Source organism: Canis lupus, chromosome 30 (assembly GCF_048164855.1).
Source record: "Canis lupus baileyi chromosome 30, mCanLup2.hap1, whole genome shotgun sequence".
Taxonomy (NCBI): Eukaryota; Metazoa; Chordata; class Mammalia; order Carnivora; family Canidae; genus Canis; species Canis lupus.
In genome coordinates this window covers 38,748,971-38,769,038 of record NC_132867.1, presented here as the reverse complement: position 1 = coordinate 38,769,038, position 20,068 = coordinate 38,748,971, and the positions used below count along the sequence as shown (strand labels likewise).

Below are 20,068 nucleotides of genomic sequence, written 5' to 3'. Positions count from 1 at the left end.
AAATACAGAGATGTTTTGAGAAAGTAAATGTGTGTGCCACGCTGGGGTCAAGGTACTTCCCTGATTATGGATGGTGGAGTTTAAAGCCATTCACTACGTGAAAGGCATAGATTATGGCTTGTTATTAGGCTTTAGAGAAGTGACTGCTTTCATGAGGGAATGAATATTAATTTGCACACCAAACCCGTGAGGTCCCTCATGTTAAGCTGGGCTCCTCATCCGAAGACCCTCCCTCTTGTCTGTCTTTCCATGATCTTTTTCGTGCCTGTGGACTTCAACTTTAAGGTAATGTTTTGTTTTGTTTTTTTCCTCAATATACACATGTGGCTCTCACCTTTTACCCAGGTGGTCTTTTTACCTTGCTTCTCACCTGCAGAAAGCCTTCATTCATATATGTCTCAATGTATAGGGTCTTCCCCCACAGATCTTCACCTTCCCACTTCATCACGTTCCTGACAGCAACACCCTCCTTTTTTTTAAAAAATGATTTTATTTATTCATTTGAGAGAGAGAGAGAGAGAGAGAGAATGAGAGTGCAAGTGGGGGTGGGGCAAGAGGGAGAGAGAGAAGCAGACTCCTTACTGAGCAGGGAGCCTGATACGGGACTTGATCCCAGGACCCTGTGATCATGACCCGAGCTGAAAGCAGATGCTTAACCAACTGAGCCACCCAGGTGCCCCGGCACCCTACTTTTTGAGGCGTAACACCTCAAAGTCCTTAGAGCCATGGACAATGGGAGGTGGAAGGGACCCTGGCAGCCAGCTTTCCAACTTCTGTTTGAGAGGCCAGAGGGGAGGGGACCAAATGTAGCAGACTTCTTTCATAAGACACATTATGATTTGGACAGAGCTAGGACTCCCCCGACTGAGCTGCCTCCCATTTGCAGATAATTTTCATCATGCTGAATGCATGAAGGGGACAGATATTAGAAGAAACTGGAAAGTCACACAGAGGCCAGGGTGGATCAATATGTGCGCCTGATGTCTCCTAACAGCTTGGCTCATGATGCTCTCCTTGGTCGGCTGAGATGGTTTCTCTATACCAGAAGTTTGTCAGGATTAGTAGTTACATGGCGTCAGCCCTGTGTTCCTAAATTCGTGGCCTAATGCTAAATATGGTTATGGTTGGAAACATCCACAGCCGGTACGTGGTTTGGTCCCTGCATTTTTCCTCCAGGACTGAATGTCTTTTGTCAAAGTCCAGAAAAATGTTCTAGTGACAGGGACACTCCCCCCGTTGTGTGGGAGGAATTAACATGGGGACGCAAGGTGTCCATCTCTGGGTGAGGCCCCGCACAGCGCTGTGGCTCAAGGAGATCTGCGTTCAGTTCTGGGAAGACATTAAATTAGCTGAAAGAGAAATTTTCTGGTTACTTGAGTTGAGTTTTGGACTTCATTAATTATTTGCTCATTAAATCATTTACATTAACTCTTTCTCAGTAGTCTGAAAATAACCGGGAGGCTTACTGTTCTGTGTTTCTCACTCAGGCTTTGTGGACAAGTAACCCTGGGCCGTGGAAAAGAATCCCCCGCACATTAAGGTGCTCAGTGTCGAGCGAATGGGTGGAAGCAAAAATATGCCGCGTGCAGTGTATCAGATCCCACATTCTGGTTTCTTTTCCTACTTCAGTGGGAAAATATCACAGGTGCACTTCAGATCCAAGTTTTATTTTAAATCCAGAAGAAGCTCTTTCTTATGAAATAATCGGTCATTTTAAAGGAACAATGTCTCATTCCAAAGAAACACAAAACCCCAAAACATCTGTTTTCTTTTTTTGTGCATCCATCTCTTGTTTCCAAGGAAGTTGAGTTGTTACATGAATTTGGCGTTCTTTTAGGGATTATCATATCTTCTAAAAGCGAAGTTTTAGAATAAAGGATGTTTTCGATGCTGTTCCATCCTCAGTCCATCTTTGTGGAGAACTGGAAAAGCAGATAGGATGTCAGGGATCTCTAAACTTTGAGTTGACTTTGGCTCTTCCAAGAGCAAATCATTCTGCTCCTGTGTGAGCCCGGAGGAAACGCCTGCTGTGGCTCTGTCGTTTTGTTAGCAGAAGAACCACGCGTGGCCTGGGGAGGTCCATGAGCCTGCGAGCCTGCGGGGACCGGCTGGCTGTTGCCTCTTCCAATTTGAGGCCTGGGGAGCTTTCGTCACCAGGAGGTTTGTGAAGTGATGAGGTGTGTGGCATTATACTCTTCTTACCTTCTTCCTTTTCCTATAAATGATGACAAATTGCCTCCCTGTAAATTTGAAAGTCCCTAAACGGCATTTTTGTCAAAGCCTTTATAACAAAATGCTTACTCAGAGAGATTTTTAAGTATTGGGAGCTGGGGTGGCTGGGAGCAGGCCTAATTATTATGCATCATGACACAATGCATTATGCATCGCCCTTGCTTTTCTGCTTTTTAAACACTTGTTATGGATGATGAAACTAATTTAAATGGACAAACAGGGCGCTCTCCTTCACATTATTCCTGTGATGTCATATTCTCCTTCCAGGGGGTTTCATCGATGCCTCCCATGGAAGCCCCTCAAACATGCCCATTTTAATAAGACACTTTAATAATTAGCTTAGAGATAATTGTCAGTCAGGGGAAAATAACCTTTTATCAAAGGTGCCTTGAAAGTGGTGTGTTCAGAGAGGAAACAAGTGCTCTCATTTGCACTTATGCTTGCTTCCCTTTTCCCTCCTCGCATTTCTACAGAGTAAAATGCTACAAACGGGAAGAATTGTAAAAGAAGGGAGAGGGTGGGTGTGCAAGGGGAAGGGAGCTGTCACATTGTTAAGACAAATGGGGCTTAGAGAATCCTAATTAAACCTCAAATTGCTTAGAAACGGGAAGTATGTATTCCTAATTGTTGGCACCGTGAAAAAAATCTAATTTACTGCATATCTTTAAATAAGGGGAACCCGTTCCTTGGCCGTGTGAGATTTCAAGCCTCACCTATTGCGTAGGCAAAGGGCATGACTTACAGGCTGTGGAGTGCGCCTCCGATGCTGAGCATCCGATGTCACAGACGCACTGAGAGAGAGAGAGAGAGAGAGAGAGAGAGAGAGCAGAGCTGGGAAGTGTGTGCAGATTTGGGTTCTGAGTTTTCTTCTCCGGGAAGCGTTCTAGTTGTATCCGGCGATAATTTTAGTGCATTCAAGCTCTCTGCAATGTTATTTGAATATCAGAAAAATAATACAAGTAGGGGTCCATATTCCGGAGAGTCAAGGTGTATATTCTCAAGAAAATAGGTTTGTTTTGAAGGCAACCCTCTTATGTTGCTTTAAAAATTGTAAAATGTGGGGCACCCGGGTGGCTCAGTGGTTGAGCATCTGCCTTCGGCTCTGGGCATGATCCTGGGGCCCTGGGATCGAGTCCCACATCGGGCTCCCTGCAGGGAGCTTCTCCCTCTGCCTGTGTCTCTGCCTCTCTGTGTCTCTCATGAGTGAATAAATAAAATCTTTTAAAAAAATTGTAAAATGTGGCCCCCTGGGACTTTGGTTTCTGTGGAGGTGCTGACGGTCTCTGATGCAGAGGGCGACCGTGTTTTCTCCTGTCACTCACCTCTTGATGCAGGTCATCAGCCCCCCTTTCCACTAGGGAGGCTGGAAGGCTTCCAGCACTGCAGAATCTTGACTTCATCCTGACACAGTCAGGGGACAGAGCTAAGCACAAACCACTACCATGTTTTTTTAGCCTTTGCCCAAGCTTCAACCCATACTTCTCTTTCTATGGGACTTTGACTTCTCTTTATTTAAATACACATGTAACACAAGCTCCCACCCTTTAATAAGACTCTTTTTTTTAAGTTGTTTCCATGGTAGATCAGAAGAGGTGCTAGACCGGGTGTAGGAGCCATGGTTGTGTCTCTAACTTTGGGCTTCTTCTGTTTCTGGTTGAGTCTTTGTCTCTGGGATCTAGTGGGACCTCAGCAAGTTTCCTCATCTGTGGCAATAACACCAATGACAGATATAGTATTGACAGCGACCGTCTGCCGAGCACTTGCTCAATGCCAGGCACTGCACTAGGACGCTCACGTTTACTTCTCACTGGCAGCCCTTTCTTTCCTAGCTCTCTGCTCTTTACGGCGAGCAAACTGAATCTCAGGAAGGCTGAGAAAGTTGCTCAAGGTCAGGTTGAACCCAGATCTCCCAACTCAGGACCAGTGTTATTAACCCCCTCCGGAAGTTGTGGCTCATCCTGCCTTTCGCGTGTACTGCACGAAGTCATTGTGAGCCTCAAACCAAATGGTCATAATGCATGTGAAAATACCCTGAAAAAAAGATGTTATCCTGGCGTCTGTCACGCTGCTCTTATTACTACTTTCTCATCTGTGAAGCAGACACCATCGCAGCTGCCCTGGAAGACATTGGTGCTCATTAAGTGGAAGAGAATTGATTAGTGTTGGAAAATGTTGTCTTTTAATTTTTCCAGCAGAGGTTGGTGCCAGCATTATCCTGGGAGATAAAGGGACCTCCATTTGCTCATATTCACTGAATACATTCTTGAGTCTCAGCGAGGCAGTGGCCTGCCTTGGAGGCCTTATCTGTGTCATCCCGGGTTGTGGGCTTCAGGAGTGGAGCTGCGGGCTGAAATCAGTGAGCTTTGTTTGTCAAAGTGTGGAGGGGAGAGCTTTATCTTGTGGTAATCTGTGCATTCCTGTTTGTCCCGAGGAAGTCACCAAGCACCAAGCGATGGGCCCCTCACGGTCTACAAACGGTTCAGATGGAGATTGCTTTTTAAGATGTGGACTTCTTTTGTCTTGGCAACTAGAAATAACATGGCAGCAGTAGGAAGGTCGAAATTGGTGACCATTGGCCTCTTTCCTCCATTCAGCTCTAACCTCCTGTCCCCTCACACTGGGGTAGCATTTGAGCTTTTCCTGCAGGGACAGGTTGGTTCATGTTTTGAGGATTTGATATGTGGCTCTTCTCAAGTGCTGGTTTTTAACATGTGCTTATTTTAAACTTGTAAATTGCAATCGTGTTTTTAAATATTGCCATTGGTGTATTCTCCTAAAAATACGAGATAAATAGGCCCTCACAGTGCTTCGTTATGCCATTATATGGCTGAAGGTCAATGTATGAAGCACCTGGGCGTTTCAGTTATCTGGTCTACCTCCTGTTCACTGGGTGGCCTAGTTGCTTCTTGTGCATGGTCCTAGTATTTTTATGTCTGCCTGTTTGACAGCAAGGCTGTGGCTCCAAGTCAATCAGTCTCCAGTCAACATTTCATCTTGTTCTTCCATTATATCCTTTTCTCCCTCTACCCTAAAACTAACTAAAATCTCCTGACGTCAGTGGGCTGTTTGTCAGTGTTGCTGCTAAGCCTTCAGCACCAACACAGTAGAGATAAACAGTGCCCTTGCTCATCAGTGCACATCTTTGTGTGAGCTTTTAAAATAGCTCTTAGATGTAACTGAGCAAAAGCAGTATTTCTTTTCACAGCGAGTCTTTTCACGGGAGATTCCAGCACTTTTAACTTTGATCCTTTTTCTACTACGCTAGGAGGCGGGGCTCCCACACGGATCATTCTTAAGATTTCAGCGATAACATGGATAAAGCTTCAAGCATGGTAGCTTCAGGTTGAACACTGAACACGTTTTCTAAAGGGGCTCTGAGAGGTGCACCTGGCCATGGATGCAGCTGGAGAGGCGTCATGGTTCTGTGGCTCTCCATGTGCAGGAAAACTGTGCAGTTGGCACACCCAGCCCCTTGTTTGGGGCACAAGAAAAGCTGTTTTTCAGAATGTTTCAGTTGCATTCTGATCACATATGCTTATTAGTGCCTCTGCTTTCCGCTTCCTCTTGGGTATTCTGTGGTCGCTGGGCTGGAGCACTGAATTTCAGCTGTGTCTATGTGACCACTGAAAAATCGCAAGTGACCAAAAGAGCTAGTGAATCAGGCCTGCTTCATATTTCAGATTAATAACCATATGTTTGGTCTCATCGGCTTCCATTCTTTTGCCAACCGTGGTCTTTTTGTCAAAGCAACGTGGCTTCATATTCAATCAGCTCATCCCTTAGCCTCTTGTGGAATGGAAACCATACTTCTTATACTCTTTAGTGTATATTTGGCTGCATTTTCATGCAAATTTGCTCTTTGTTGTTTACTCCACTTGCTACTGCCCTCTTGGTGTACTAGAAGTGGAATTTCTCTAAACACGTCTACACTCACTGCTCCCATGTTGTACTCACTCAACATCCCATCTGTCAGCTCCATGCAGCCCTTTCCCTCCATGAAGACTGCTCCCAGGTCAGCAGGGACTTCCACCTTGCCAGATTCGGATGCTGGTTCACATGCAGTCTTCACAGTCCTTTTCAAAATGGGCAAGTCCCCCTTCCTCACTGGGACAACCTCTTCCTTGGCTCCCAAACTCCTTCACTGTCTTGCTTTCTCTTATCTCTCCAGTCATCTTTGCCAGCTCATGCCTGGTCTTTTGGCATTAGACCCTCCACCCCACTCTACCCCTCTGTCTTCATCCTCTCCTCTCTTTCGTGGATGATGAAATGCATGCACACAACTTACTATTTCCTGCTTTCCTCTGACTCTCAGACCTGTATGCTCAGTTGTCAAGACATGTCCCCTTGAATTCAGAGTCATTTCTAAAGCAAGTCATCAATAGTCCCAGCCAAATACTGTTTCCTCTCTCTGACCCCCACCCACAAATAGCCATAAGATGTGGGTAAAGATGGTTCAGGTGTATCTATAAAGAGAGCATAGGACATGGGAGGGAAGTTAGGGGTCTTGGGGGCTCCAGGAGTGATTGTCTTTGAGCGCCGTGGTGGTAGGGATGGTTGTCTGGGTGTTAGGGGACAGTTCCAGGTGTAGTACATGGGCTTCTGAGCTGACGACTTGGGTACGAGAAGATTACCTGGGAATGATGGTGTTTGCCCTGAGACACTACAGTGCAAGTAAAAAGGTTGGTTTCTTATTACAAAAGGCTGTTTAGGGTGAGGAGTTTGTGGGTCAAATTCTAGGGATTTCTGGCTACCATCTATTTGTTATATTACTCTGGTTCTGCCCCTCCTTGGTTGTTTTCCCCATCTAAATTTGTACCTGTCCTTATAAGCCATCCCTCTGCACCCTAATACCAGGAGGTTAGAGGATAGAGAAAGAATATTATCTTTACACTGGAGCACCAGTGCCTCAGACGGAGAACATAGTGATTGTGAATCTCAATCCAAAGGGGGTAGAAGTGAGAAAGACCAGAACCAAAACCAAGCTGGACTTGTGATGATCCAGGTACCTGTCCTATGTGAGATCCCACATGAGTCTTCGAAAAATCTACTCTGCTTGGCTCAACCCTAAGGGAGGTTAAGCAGGAGCTACAGATATCTCAAGGGTGGATTTCTCAAAATGAGAAAGTAAGGCCAGACCCAAAAAGTGACCCAGAACTGGTCTCCAGGCTCACAGTGTTTTACCCTGTTTCTCCTGGAGTGTTGGATTCATCCCCTGTCTGAAGATTTTCTTTATCTGCTTCTTGAGCCTGGGCCACTGGTTCTGTAGTCCCAGGGCTCCTTTTCTAGTGCCTGGTGGAAAGAACCTATCCTTGTTTTAAGTCTATCTTTTGGGTGAAATAATCTTTTTATAATACAGTTTCCTCTTTATGATTCATGTTGGTGAACTTATGGGAATAATTAAGTTAATTAAAATTCAATGAGCAGTATTGAGCATTTGGAAGATATCAAACACTTGGCCAAGTGAAGTCAGGATTTATTCTTGGAGGGTCAAAGTTTGAAGAAGACATACTCACTCGAAGTGATGGTTCTCTAAAACACAGAGCCGCCGATACTGATGCTGGGGTTCTGGCTAAAACACAATTACCTCAAAAAGTCAGTCTGAGTTCCAATATCATACGAGGCTCTTTTTCTTCCTTTCTGAGTCTGCGTGTTCAAGCATGCAAAGAGGATGAATCAGACTCTCTCCTCTCTGGCAGACACACCCTGGAAAGGTCGTTTGAAACCCCAACCAAGGACACACCTTTGATGACTGGCTGCACCAGTGTCTCATTCATTTAATGTAATGACTTGCTTTTCTGTGGGGGCTCCCAGCACCTAGCTGAGTGTTTCCCACATGATGCCATCATTGTGTCATGGTATGCTCCTTGCAAACCAGTAATGACCTTGTGCATGAGGGGGAAAACAGGTCCAGGCAGGCTACAGGTGGGCAGCTAGTAACTGAGGGGGCTGGGACCCGAGCCCAGGTCTCAGACCCCACAGCCTGGACACTGTACCCACCCACCTACATCCCTGGCTCAGAAATTCCCCATCAGGAGTAGGCTGGGCCTCCTGGCCACAGAGAGTTCACAAATGAGTCCTCTCTCTCTTTTAATATATAAATATAAACATTTTATTTTATTTTATTTTAATCCTCTCTTGATATAAGTCTCTGTCTCTTTTAATATATAAATATAAACATTTTATTTTATTTTATTTTATTTTATTTTAATCCTCTTTTGATATAAGTCCCTTTGCAGAGAAAACCAACAACTTACATTCCCCTGGGGAGAACTCCCTTCAGAATATTTTTGCACCATCCCTGCCATGTGCAGTTTCCAGGGTGCAGAGCTTCTGCAGGGGGTGCGGGTGTGTGTGTGTGTGTGGGGGGTCCAGTGACAGATTTCACCCGGATAGAGGCTCCCATGCATCACTGTTGTCTGCAAGGACATGCACAGCAAGCTTTAGACAAAAATGCAAAACAGCTTCAGCTGTGTTTCCTGTCCACAAGTTCAGCCACATGGGCTGTAATCTGATGGTTTCAGCAGAGGAGCCAGCAGCCCCTGGCATTGTGCAGCAGCGGCCGGATGGCTGCCCCTTCTGGAGCGCCACTGTCAGCTGGCCTGAAATCAGGACACAACACCATATTCACTGCTGATGGTTGTTTGTCCCCCCCCCCCCCCCGAAAGACTGATTTGCTGGGTCTTTAGCTAAATGTCATCTTCTCACACCCACATCATTGCACTTTTCCTCCACAGAGCGAGTCACTTACAAGGGTCATTTGGGGAAAGGGTTTCTGAAACCTTTTTTTAAAAAAGCATTATTCTTATGTCCAGAAGAAAAAACCTCTTTCTCCCCTCTACTAGGGTTCAGTTGAACAAATAATTGTTGAATGATAGCTATAGGCAAGGAACTCTGCTCTGAATATAACAAAGATGAAATGGCAGTTGACAGCCTAAAATCTCACTGGGGATACAGACACATACCAACTCTTAGGCCGAGGTGGGGTGGGGTCTGTGCTGGGTGATCACAGGCTCAGTTTATTTACTACTTACCTACTTCTTAATTTTATTTTTATATTTTTAACATTTTTACTGAGGTATAACTTACATGGCGTATGATGTGCTTGTTTTTGGTGTATGATTCACTGACTTTTAGTAAGTTTACAGGGTTGTATAGATAGCACCACAATCTAATTTTAGAATCACCCCAAAATATTCCTGCATCACCCGAAAATACATTTCATGCCTATTTGCAGGCATTTGCCATTCCCACCCTTACCCCTAGCGTCAGGCAACAATCTCTACTCCATCTTATGTATAGACTGGCTTTTTCTGCACATTTTGTCTCAGTGGAATCGTGTAATCTACAGTCTGCTGACTGGCGTCTTTCACTTACCATCATGTTTTTGAGATTCATCCATGTTGTTGGCCATGTTATCAGTGCTTTGTTCCTTTTTATCGCCAAATAATATTCTATCATATGGATGGACCACATTTTGTTTATCCATTCTCCAGTTGATGGACATTTGGGTTGCTTGTGCTTTTTGGCTACTATGAAGAATGTGGTGCTATGAAAATTCATGTGGCAGCTTTTGTGTGGACATATGTCTTCGTTTCTCTCGGGTGTATACTGGGAGCGGGATATCTGGGTCATGTGGTAAACTTCTGTTGAACTTTTTAAGAAACTACCAAGCTGTTTTTTCCTAAACGGGTGCACCACTCTACATTCCCACCAGCACCGTGTGAGGGTTCAAGCTTCTCCACCTCTTTGTCAGCTCTGGTTTTGTTTATCTTTTTTTATTGTGCGATTTTCCTGGGTGCGAAGTGGTATCTCATGGTGGTGTTATTTTACATTTCCCTAAAGGCATAACATGAAGCATCTTTTCATATGCTTACTGGCTGTTTGTGTGTACATTTTAGGTGAAATGTCCACTCAAACCATTTGCTCATTGTTTCCTGTTGCTTTTTTTAAAGGAAAGTGTGGAGAAAGTTGAGCAATGTAGAAGTCCCCAGGTGTAGGTGGTCAGATGTAGAAAGTACCACCAATACTACTTGCCCTACATTCTGGCTTATTCTTTCTTGTTGTTGAAATCCATCATCATCCATCTTGTTGTTGAAATCCATAATCCACTTCAACAACCACAGCAGGGTGGCAGACTTAATCAGTCTATATCATGGCAGGAGTGGGGAGACAGTGGAGAGGATATGGAGTGTGCTGGTCATCTAACATGCTACCGGCCCTAGCAGATGCTGGACTGACAACCACCTAGGTATCCAGATCTTACTGCGTCAGTGTTGTCTGAAGATTTCCAACTGTCAGCATCTGCCTGCTACTGCCCAAGGCACCTTGCCCACAAGGTTGGTCTGTCCATATAGGGCAGGCTGGAAGTTTCAGAGAATGAACACCCTCATAGCAGCTCTTAACCAACAACCAATGATTGGTGGTAGGCCTTAGTTCAGGTTTCTATAACAAAGAAGTATTCACATAGTGACTTACCAACAGGAAGAAGGTATTTCTCACAGTTCTGGAGGTTGGAAGTCTAAGATCAGGATGGTCAGGTTCTCACATGGCAGAAAAAGAGGGAGAGACAGCTCTCTGGGGGTCTCTTGTATTAGGGCACTCATCCCATTCATGAGAGTCCTACCTTTATGACCTAATCACCTCCCAAAGTCCCTACCTCCTAATACCATCACAATAGGGTCTAGGATTTCAACATATGAGTTGGGGGGAGAGGCAGCACAAATATTCAGTCCATGGCAGTGGGTCTATAAATAACCTGACTCTCTCCAACCACAAGTAAGAATTATGGGGTGTATGTTTTGTACTATTTTCTCAGAGCTTTCCTGAAGGATGAAGCTCCAGGTGCAGTCAGACTGAAGACTTGACAATGTACCCTCCCTGGGGGACAGAGACAGTAGATATGTTGCGCTTGAACTCTTGAATTAGGATCTGCCTCTGGAGAACCCATACCAACATTGACCCTTGTCTAGAATTATGGGCTGCTGGTCCTGCCCTCGGATAGGGTGGCAAATGCTTCCTCTTGCCTCTGCTGTGATAGCGATTGTGTTGTCCTGGGACACCCTGAGCATTTTGGTATGGATCCCAAATAACCTGAGCTAGTGGATGCAAACTGACTGTTAGGGTGGGGCAGGGCTCTCATCCAGTGAGAAAAGAAACATCAGAGATTGTTCAGGGATGGTCAGGTGGCATGGGGAATGGTCGGTGGAGGGGGTGTAGAGCAGTCTCTGGGATGAAAGAGGCTAGACAAAGCTTGAGGAGGGTGAATTTGATGGTTTAGATGGGTAATACCACTATACAAGTCAGAGGGCCAGCCATCTGTGGCTGGCACGTGCTCTGGGCTTGATTCCAACCCACACTGAACAACTGGTGAATATGGGACCCCCAAAGTCTTTTTCAACTCTAATATTATAAGGGTTCTTGTATAAAGGGCAGGCCTGCTATGATCCCCAGGTCAAAGATCAGCTTTAGTGGGCATTTTTGGGCCTGCTGGTCTCCCTGAGGCTTGGTAATTAAAGGACAATAAGGATGAAGCCTCCATTGCTTCAATATTTTAGTAGGGAGTGTTTATGTTTTAGGTCAGATCCAGGGAGACAGATCATGGGAAGATCTCCATGCAGTAAATTTTGGGGAAATGCTCTCAGGAGCCACACCTGTGAGGAAATTAAGCCACAAATATTGGGCAAAAGAGAAGCCTGAGCTGATCCCGTCAGTAACCCTATAGCTGACATGACCCTCAGCGTTGTCCGGGATTGGGTTAGGCTCCTGCACTGCCTTTGACCAATCATCAGATAAGTGATGTCTTCTTCTGGTTGAGGTCAATTCCCTGAAAGGACTCTGCTGTGAGCTGTCAGCAGGCAACATGCCTGGGAAGTAGGGGCTGAGTACCCAAAACTGGAAGTGGGAATCTGCAGCAGGTTACAGCATCCGCTACAGATAACAACAGCCAAAGCCCCTCAGCTCAGTGGACATGAAGCCAAGGGGCACCGGTGGTCAGCCAGCAACCGAGTTCAATAATAGTGAACCACTCATCATATATTTATGTTGCATTTCATTGTATATTACCTGGAGTCTGCTATGCAAAACTAATTTCATAGGATGATGAAACAAATGGGATCCAGCCCTTAAATGTGTCTGTACATATTGAGCTTTCATAAGTTTTTTGGACCTCATGACTGAGTCCAAAATGAAGGATGAATTTTGAATACCTCTAGGATTTAGAAGTAAACAATGTCACTTTACCTCAGGCTACCCAAAGCTATTTGTGTAGCATTGCTACATATATTATACAAGAGCTAGAATGGAACTTTAAATAGTATCAGATATTCACCAGGAGACTGTAAACTTGGAGAGATGATATTGTTGGGCAACACTATTTATTGAGTTCCTACAGGGCACCAGGTGCTGAGGGAATTGGGTGCTACCCAAATGGTCCCTGACCTTGTGGGCATAATGCTAAAGAGCTACTTTGGCAGCATTTCAGATGACATCAGCACCAAAGTAGACCACACATTGGGAGCATGTAGTGGGGGACTTAATTTACCCTGTGGATCAGGCAGGGCAGAAAGCCCAGCCTTGGTTGTGACATGGCCTCCAGGGATATAAAACATGGCATGCTGGTGGATCTGAGGAAAGGTCATCAGGGTTGGAGAGCAGACTATGAAGGTATACCAGACAAGATTCCTACAGGAAAATGATGGCGCTCAAAGAGGGGAAAGCACCAGGAATGTCTAATAAAGGAACCATTTATGAGGGTGTAGGCTGGGTGTCAGGAAAGCACAAAGGGTGTTGCAGTGGCTCAGGTCCTGTGATGGCCATCTTGTCACTGTCTGTATGCCTGGTGGGGTCAGAGCATGATGGACTGGTTTCTAAAACCTGGAAGGAGAGGACTACTTTTACAGGATGTGTGACCTTTGGTTGATGGGTGCAACAAGATAAGGAGACTCATCAGGGAGTTAATAAGTGACTCCACTCTCCTACTCACCTCTGATCTCCTGTGAAGGCTTCTGCCACCCTGAGTCCACCAAAAGCCAGATGGCATGGGCAGCTCATTGATGTAGTCAGTACCGGTCAGAGGACCAGGTGAGGAGGAGAAGAGGATGAACAAACAGAAAGGGATCTTCCCAAGAGGGAGAGAGACACAGATTGGAATGGAGGCAAGGACAGTGGCCAAACTGTAAAGAGATGGTTGGCTCATGTCAAAGGTTAAGTGTCAGTCAAATGCTCTCAAGCATTTAAGCAAGGGAGTATTGTGACCAGGTATTACAGGAAGATAATGAAGTAGCAGAGTAGAGGATAGATTTGTAAGATGCAAGAATGGATTCTGGAAGGCCATTTAGGAGGTGATTACAGCTCATTAGGAGAGACAGTGGGGTCTTGGACTAGCTGAGCCATGTGGCTGGGGAGAAGTGAGTCAATTTGAAATGCATTTAGGGGAGTCTAGTTTGGGCAGCTGGGTGGATGTGTCTGTCACTGATGCAGGGAACATTGGAGCTGGAGCAGTTTGGGGAGTGAGGAAGGAGAGCACATGAGTTCCAGTGTGGTCCTGGTCAGTTCACATGCCTACAAGTTCATGCAAGTGGACTGTCCAGTAGCAGTTGGAGGTGCAGGATGGGTGTGGCCTGAGTGGAGAGTTGACCTGTAGATGGTAATTGAGGCACTGGGTGTGCCTGAGGTCTCTAAAGAGCAAATGTAGGGTGAACTGAGAAGAGGTCCCAGGTTAGAATGCCTGAAAGTACCAACATTTGGGGATTGGGCAGAGAAAGGTGACCCAGCAAAGAAGACTGAGAGGCAGTGTCCATGGATGGCAGAAAATTGAGGCCTGGGATGGGCAGGGTGTCAGGCTGGGTGGTGGAGCATCAGAGAAATGAAGACATGGAGCCTGGGATGTTTGCATCTTCCCAGGGAATGGGAGTGAGAGCAATCATGGGCAGTTAGTAGTGGAGGGTGGTGGGGGCAGAGGGAGAGCTCTACTCCATGAGAGGACCTGAGCATACTAGATGGTGACATGAGTGAGCAGAGAGCCAGTGACGATGGAGAGGCAAGGAGGAGCCAGAAAGTTCGAGAGAAAGGGAGACACTAACGCCAAAGCCTTACCACCCTGCAGAGCTTCCATCTCCAGGCTTCCTCACCCTCTGGAGCACAGCTTCTACACTTCCATGTGAAGGAAGGTTTGCAGACTTGGGGCTCTCCCAATTCTGAACCAAACCCAGCATCAACAAGGCCACGCCCACTCTCAGAACTGTGGGAGCTAGTCACCCATCTCCCTATGGACACCGTGGAGAGAGGGTGCCTTGTACTGGCCAGGTCAGCATGTCCATTCCAACCCTTGTGAGGGAAGAGTGGATGAGACCCTGCAGCATCTGTAGAGGAGGGTGTGGCGAGGCAGTGAAAGGGATTTTTTAAAAACTATTTCCCACGTTTCTCTTTAAAGAGGGAGGGAAGACTGGTTCCTGAGAATAAGGAATTTGAGGCTTGAGAGGTTATGGAAGGTAAAGGGGCCATTTTGGAGAGTGGGAGAGAGACCTCTCCTTGGGGACACAGAGGGAGGGGCCTGTGTAGGTTAGTGACCACATGTTTGTTATGACACAAGTTTTTCCAACTGTGTGATTTTTCTCCAGCAACATTCAGGGTCCAGAAACAGGCAAGAGAGTGGCTTTTCCCCGTTCTCTCGCCCTTTGTTCCTTCCTATGCTGTCCAAAGGGTGATTACCAGTAGTGATTACCAACTCACCAAACAACTCAGAGATTTGGTGAGCATAGAGACACATGAGCTCATGAAGAGAAAGATAAGGGAAAAGCAGAGGCCTGAGGTTAGTTTACGGGGGAGTGTTGTGAAGGCGCAAGTATCTCATGAGTGGGCATCCTCTGCATGGTGGCCCCGCCACAGCAAAGAACCCAAACATTTTCTATTCTTCTTTACTGGACTTTGAGCTTCCTTCATTGATTGCTGTGGTTGGCCTTGTTTTCTCAGGCCCGGGGTGGGTGCCAGGGGTGGCACGCGTGTGTTCACATGGCAGAGTGTGTTCTTATCGTCTCCCTGCCTTCTCAGCAGAGAGGCCATCAGAAAGTCAAAAGCATCATTTGCATTTGTGAAGAAAAAGCCGCTGCTCACATCTGTATCTGCCATATGGCACACGTGCCGTAATTGTTTTTAAAACCCGAGTTTTCAGCTGTGCAGCACTCAGCAGAGACTTGGGGAAAGAGCAAGGAATTTAAGAATGAGTATTCTTTTCCCTCTTAGAAACCCACTCACGTGACCTACCTTCAATGTAGTGCTTCTGAAGAGAATCCTGGTTTGTCGTAATTCTAGCATATTGACAAAGAGGTACCAAGAAGAGGGATTCTGTAGTTTGGACCTTGCCTAGCTGACTAGCAGGTGTGGCCTGAATTACGTGGCCACATCCCCCAGGATGGCCATGTGTTAACCCCTGGATCCTGTGGATAGGACTCGGCCAAAGAGATTTTGCGAGAGAATTTAAATTCAGGTTCTGGACATGGGGAGAGTATGCTGGATTAGATAATCAGGAAGGCTTGATATATTCACAAGGATCCTTCTAGGAGGGAGGCAGGTAATCAGAGGGACAGGGGGAGATGTGATGGTGGAATAAAAGGGTGGAGGGATGTGAGTAGGGATCGCTAACCAAGATATACAGGTGGTCTCAAGGCACTGGAGAGGTCAAGGAAAGATATTCTCCCCTGGAGCCTCCAGAGAGGTACAGGTCTGCTGATAACCCTCTCTTTAGCCCTGTGAAACTGATCTTGGACTTCTGGCCTCCAGAAGTATAACAGAATAAAGTTGTGGTGTTTGAAGCCACCAAATGTGTGTTGGTGTATCACACTGGTAACAAAATAATACTGTAGAATAATTCATTATGAGTTTTTTTCCCCCTTATGTTTCACCAATCAGTTACCCTGGTGAATTTACATGATTGGTTTTCCTGGATCAGAGGAAGTGATGCAAGCAGCGAACTCGGGTTGATGTGATAGTTTCTGTCTTAACCTATTGGCAGCCCCTGTAGATGTAGATGCAGAAGTAGTGAGGAGGCACCTCCAACATAAAACACCAGCAGTCTGATCCTGTCAACCCAGCACGCTCCAGGATGCAGCAGGTATCCTGGCAGGAGAGTCATTTTGAAAACACAGACACTGAATTTAGGTAATGGATTTCCTTTTGGTCCAAGATATATCTTTATCTTGGAGATACCTTACCTTGGAGTCACGTGGCATGTGACTCAGCATTGTCCTCAATATAGCTTCTGATATCTAAAAATGTCCATATGGGTGAAAGATATTTGTCTAAAATATGCCAGTGTATGCTTACAAGTAAGATATATCAATGGTTTAGATAATTTGATAGGATTGGGAAGAATTTTTATGCTAAAATGTTTAATTTGCTTCCATTTTAAATTCTTTTGATTTTTTGATGCTTATTATTTTTTCTAACTGAAAACCAATATATACTGAATGGGTAAAATTTGTAAAACACTTGAATGCAAGCCAAAAAGGCAGAAAACACTTGTAGTTCTACAATGTGGAGATAGATACTGTTAACCTGTAAAATACTTTTGTCAGATACTAATAATCAGGTGCTTGTCTGATTGTTCTGCTCCCTGAATATTTCTCCATGTCAATATATATTCCTTTGTAGTGTGGTTTTATAATAGCAGCATCTCATTTTATGATATATATCTTTCACAGTTTACTTAGCCAGTTTACATGCACCCCCTAATGTGCATTTATGTTGTCCCTCCAGTTTTAGTGCTGCCTGTTCATGTGCATTGCCCATTTCTTTTTTGGTATGTTATTCAAAAAATAGATTTGCAAGCTTTTTGTTGTTGTATGTTAGGGTTATTAATGTTTTAAACAAATATGTGCAACTTTGAAGGTCATCATTTGCATTTTAATTTTGTTTATAGTGATCTTTTTTTGGACATATACGTCTTAAATTTTTATATACTCTAAACTATTTGGCTTTTCCTTTTTGGGCATGCCTGTGATAATTTCTATTCTCTATTATTTACAGACTGATTTTCTTCAGTTACAATGGCATGCCAGATCTTAACTAGCTTTTCCTTTTAGAGCAAATGCAACTTTCCTTGTTCATGGTAGACCAGTGATGTTTCTAACCCTTAACCAACCACTTAGTTCAATGTTAAAAATAGCTTTTTTTTTCCTTTAGCATATTTTGACTCTTAATTTCCTCTGTTGGCTAATTTGATTGCTTGACCATATAATCTCATCCCTTAGCAGCTCCAGGCTGAATTCAGAATATACAGGAATCAGTATTATGTGAATCTGAAAGTGCACATACTTATATTTATATTGTGAGTTAAATACCTATGAAAAGTAATTTGCATCTAATGAAGAGCCTTTTTCCCCCAAGATGATAATGAAAGAGAAAATACCTAGTATATGGCTTCTATTTTCCACATTGAAGTGATGTCCCTACTCTAAACAACATAAACTGATAAATTAGAAAAAAAAATCAGATCCTTCCAATTGCATTTAAAATTTGAAGAAAAAGAAATGATTTCTTTCTAACAAGGCAGGAAAAAAACCCCAAGCTGAATAAGCTCTGGGCTTCTGGAATTTCCCATTCAGCTCTTTCTCTGCTTATGTTCCAAACAATTGCATAAAAGCAATCCTAAACAAATGTTTATAGAGGCTGCACTCTGAAATACTGATAATGAATTCTACATAACAAGCACACTCTTTCCCCCGGCTGTTTGAATTTAAAGTATACATTTTGCAGTAATTTTGATGACTTCATTTTGAAACGGTTCTTAACAGACATTTTGGAAATGTCTCATGTCATGAATTTATTCATAAACCAGCCTGTCAAAACCCTTAGCTTTCACTGGGGAGAACGTGTCTTAGATGCATGGGTACTTGTTCTGCCTCTGTCATCCGCCATCTTGAAAGATCATTACTCATTTCCATTACCACTTGGATGTTCTGGCTCACTGCCACTGGATTTTAGGACGTGTGGAGAAGAGATCATGGCTGAATTTTCAGCTGTGTAGCACCTGGTAAGGAGTATATTCCTCTTCTGATTATTATAATAACTTGTGCTTGGGAAGCTGTGGTGTGTACTGTTATGGTTAGTGGTCAATGTCACTCATCAAAAGAGTGATAAACCAATAATGAGATTTTGGAACAGGAGAGTAAGATAAGCACAATGTATCTTTTTTTTCACATGCTAACAGTCCCTAATGAGGACTAATAGGCCCTCATGTTTATTTGTTCAGTAAACAAGCCATTGAGTTGTGAACAAGAGGTCAGCATAGCCAGCCGTGAGGTGTGAGCTGCTCCATCAAAGAGCATTATTTGGTGGCTGGAGCAAGTACCAGACTGTATTTGAGTGCTGCCATGGTAGTTACTGCACAGATCCCTCCTCCTTGATCTCTAATTGGAGAGTGAAATAAGGTGATGGTTCTGCCTTTTCATTTCCAATTTGTGGCCCTTTGATCTTGCCCTTTCATGAAGTATGACATTCATGTGGGTGTATTAAGCTAGCACTTTGTATACTTTAGTGTTAACATACATCACCTGAGGATTTTGTTACAATGCAGATTCTGGAGTAAGAGGTTAAGATCCTACATTTTTTGACCAACTCCCAGGTATCGTTTATGTCTGTTGTTGCAGACAGACTACACTGAATAGTATGCTCATTCCACTTTGCTGGACAGAGAACCCCACTAAAGTAGGTTTAGGATGCATAGGGGGATAACTGTGTAGGCTCTGAGCATGAATCCTGGCTCTGCAATTGCTGAGTTTTTGGTAGTAACAATCATAGTCAGAAAGAGGAATTGTGGGGCACTTGGGTGGCTCAGTCAGTTAAGCGTCTTTGGTTCAGGTCATGATCCCAGGTTCCTGGGACCGAGCCCTGTGACAAGCTCCTTGCTCAGCAGGGAGTCTGCTTCTCCTTTTGCCCCTCCGCATGCTCATGCTCTCTCTCTCAACCTCAATGTATAGAAGGAAGAGTGTAGCCCAAAGCATATGTAGTACTTAATGCTGAAGGGTAAGATCTTTGTTAATGCAATGACTCATCTTACCAGGTGGGTAATTTTTTCCCCAGTTTGACTAAGAATAATAGGCACCCTGTATTTGCGACTCTCTGTTTTTGGAGCAGCATGTTGCAAAACAAAGTTAATGTGTTAAATTTAACTGTGATTTTAATTGACGTTGCCTGAGTCTCCAGAGACCAATGAAACACAAGCGGGGTGGGAAAAGCAGCCACTTCTATTGTTGCCCTAATGATAGAGAAGATTGAAAATCAAAGGCATTGGGTTAGCCTCACTGTGCAGCAAGGAACAAAACCGAATTAATTATAAATAAGATGAATAAATAATTTAAATATATCACTTATTGCCTCTTTATTGCTCAACACTTGAAAAATTATTTCAATTAGAAACTTAAACTCAGTTTGATAGACGATGAAGAGTGTGCAGCTCAAGATAAATGCAAATCCTTTTGTGATATAAAAATTTGATTTTCAGTATGAGGTCTATTAAAAAGAAATTAATAATCTCCAGAAAAAAGAGGTAGTGCCAAGAAAGGTTGGATTTTTCCCTACAGAATATTGCTTATTTTAAGAGGAAAAAAAATCAATAAGCTTATTACAGAGATTTAAAAAAGAAAAACAAAAACTACAAAATTCTAAGCACCAACCTCACAACAAAACCAATAAACATTTGTTTCTTTGGTTTTCATATTAACATCATAGAAGGCATGTACTACTTATATTACACATGATCTTAATTTTCTTCTATGCCCAAGGAAACAATTCATTCTCTCTCTGTGTTTGTTGGTTTCATAAAGCACAGCAGAGCATGCTT

General features: G+C 44.1%; 1 protein-coding gene and 2 long non-coding RNA genes across 5 annotated transcripts in view; 2 read left to right on the top strand and 1 right to left on the bottom strand.

The window, feature by feature from the left end:
• The window catches only part of DSCAM (DS cell adhesion molecule), a 732,791-nt gene that overhangs the window by 24,286 nt on the left and 688,437 nt on the right, over positions 1 to 20,068 (top strand). The window lies entirely within an intron of this gene.
• On the bottom strand, positions 481 to 10,831 carry LOC140621699 (uncharacterized). Its single transcript, XR_012021468.1, has 3 exons — positions 10,708 to 10,831; positions 7,746 to 7,875; positions 481 to 1,349 (listed from the first exon to the last, which is right to left on the bottom strand). It is a non-coding gene; the product is annotated as an uncharacterized lncRNA (long non-coding RNA).
• LOC140621703 (uncharacterized) overlaps positions 10,913 to 20,068 on the top strand; it is a 37,056-nt gene continuing 27,900 nt past the window's right edge. The window contains exon 1 of the long non-coding RNA XR_012021473.1: positions 10,913 to 11,007. This is a non-coding gene — a long non-coding RNA (uncharacterized lncRNA). The remainder of the gene's footprint in view (positions 11,008 to 20,068) is intronic.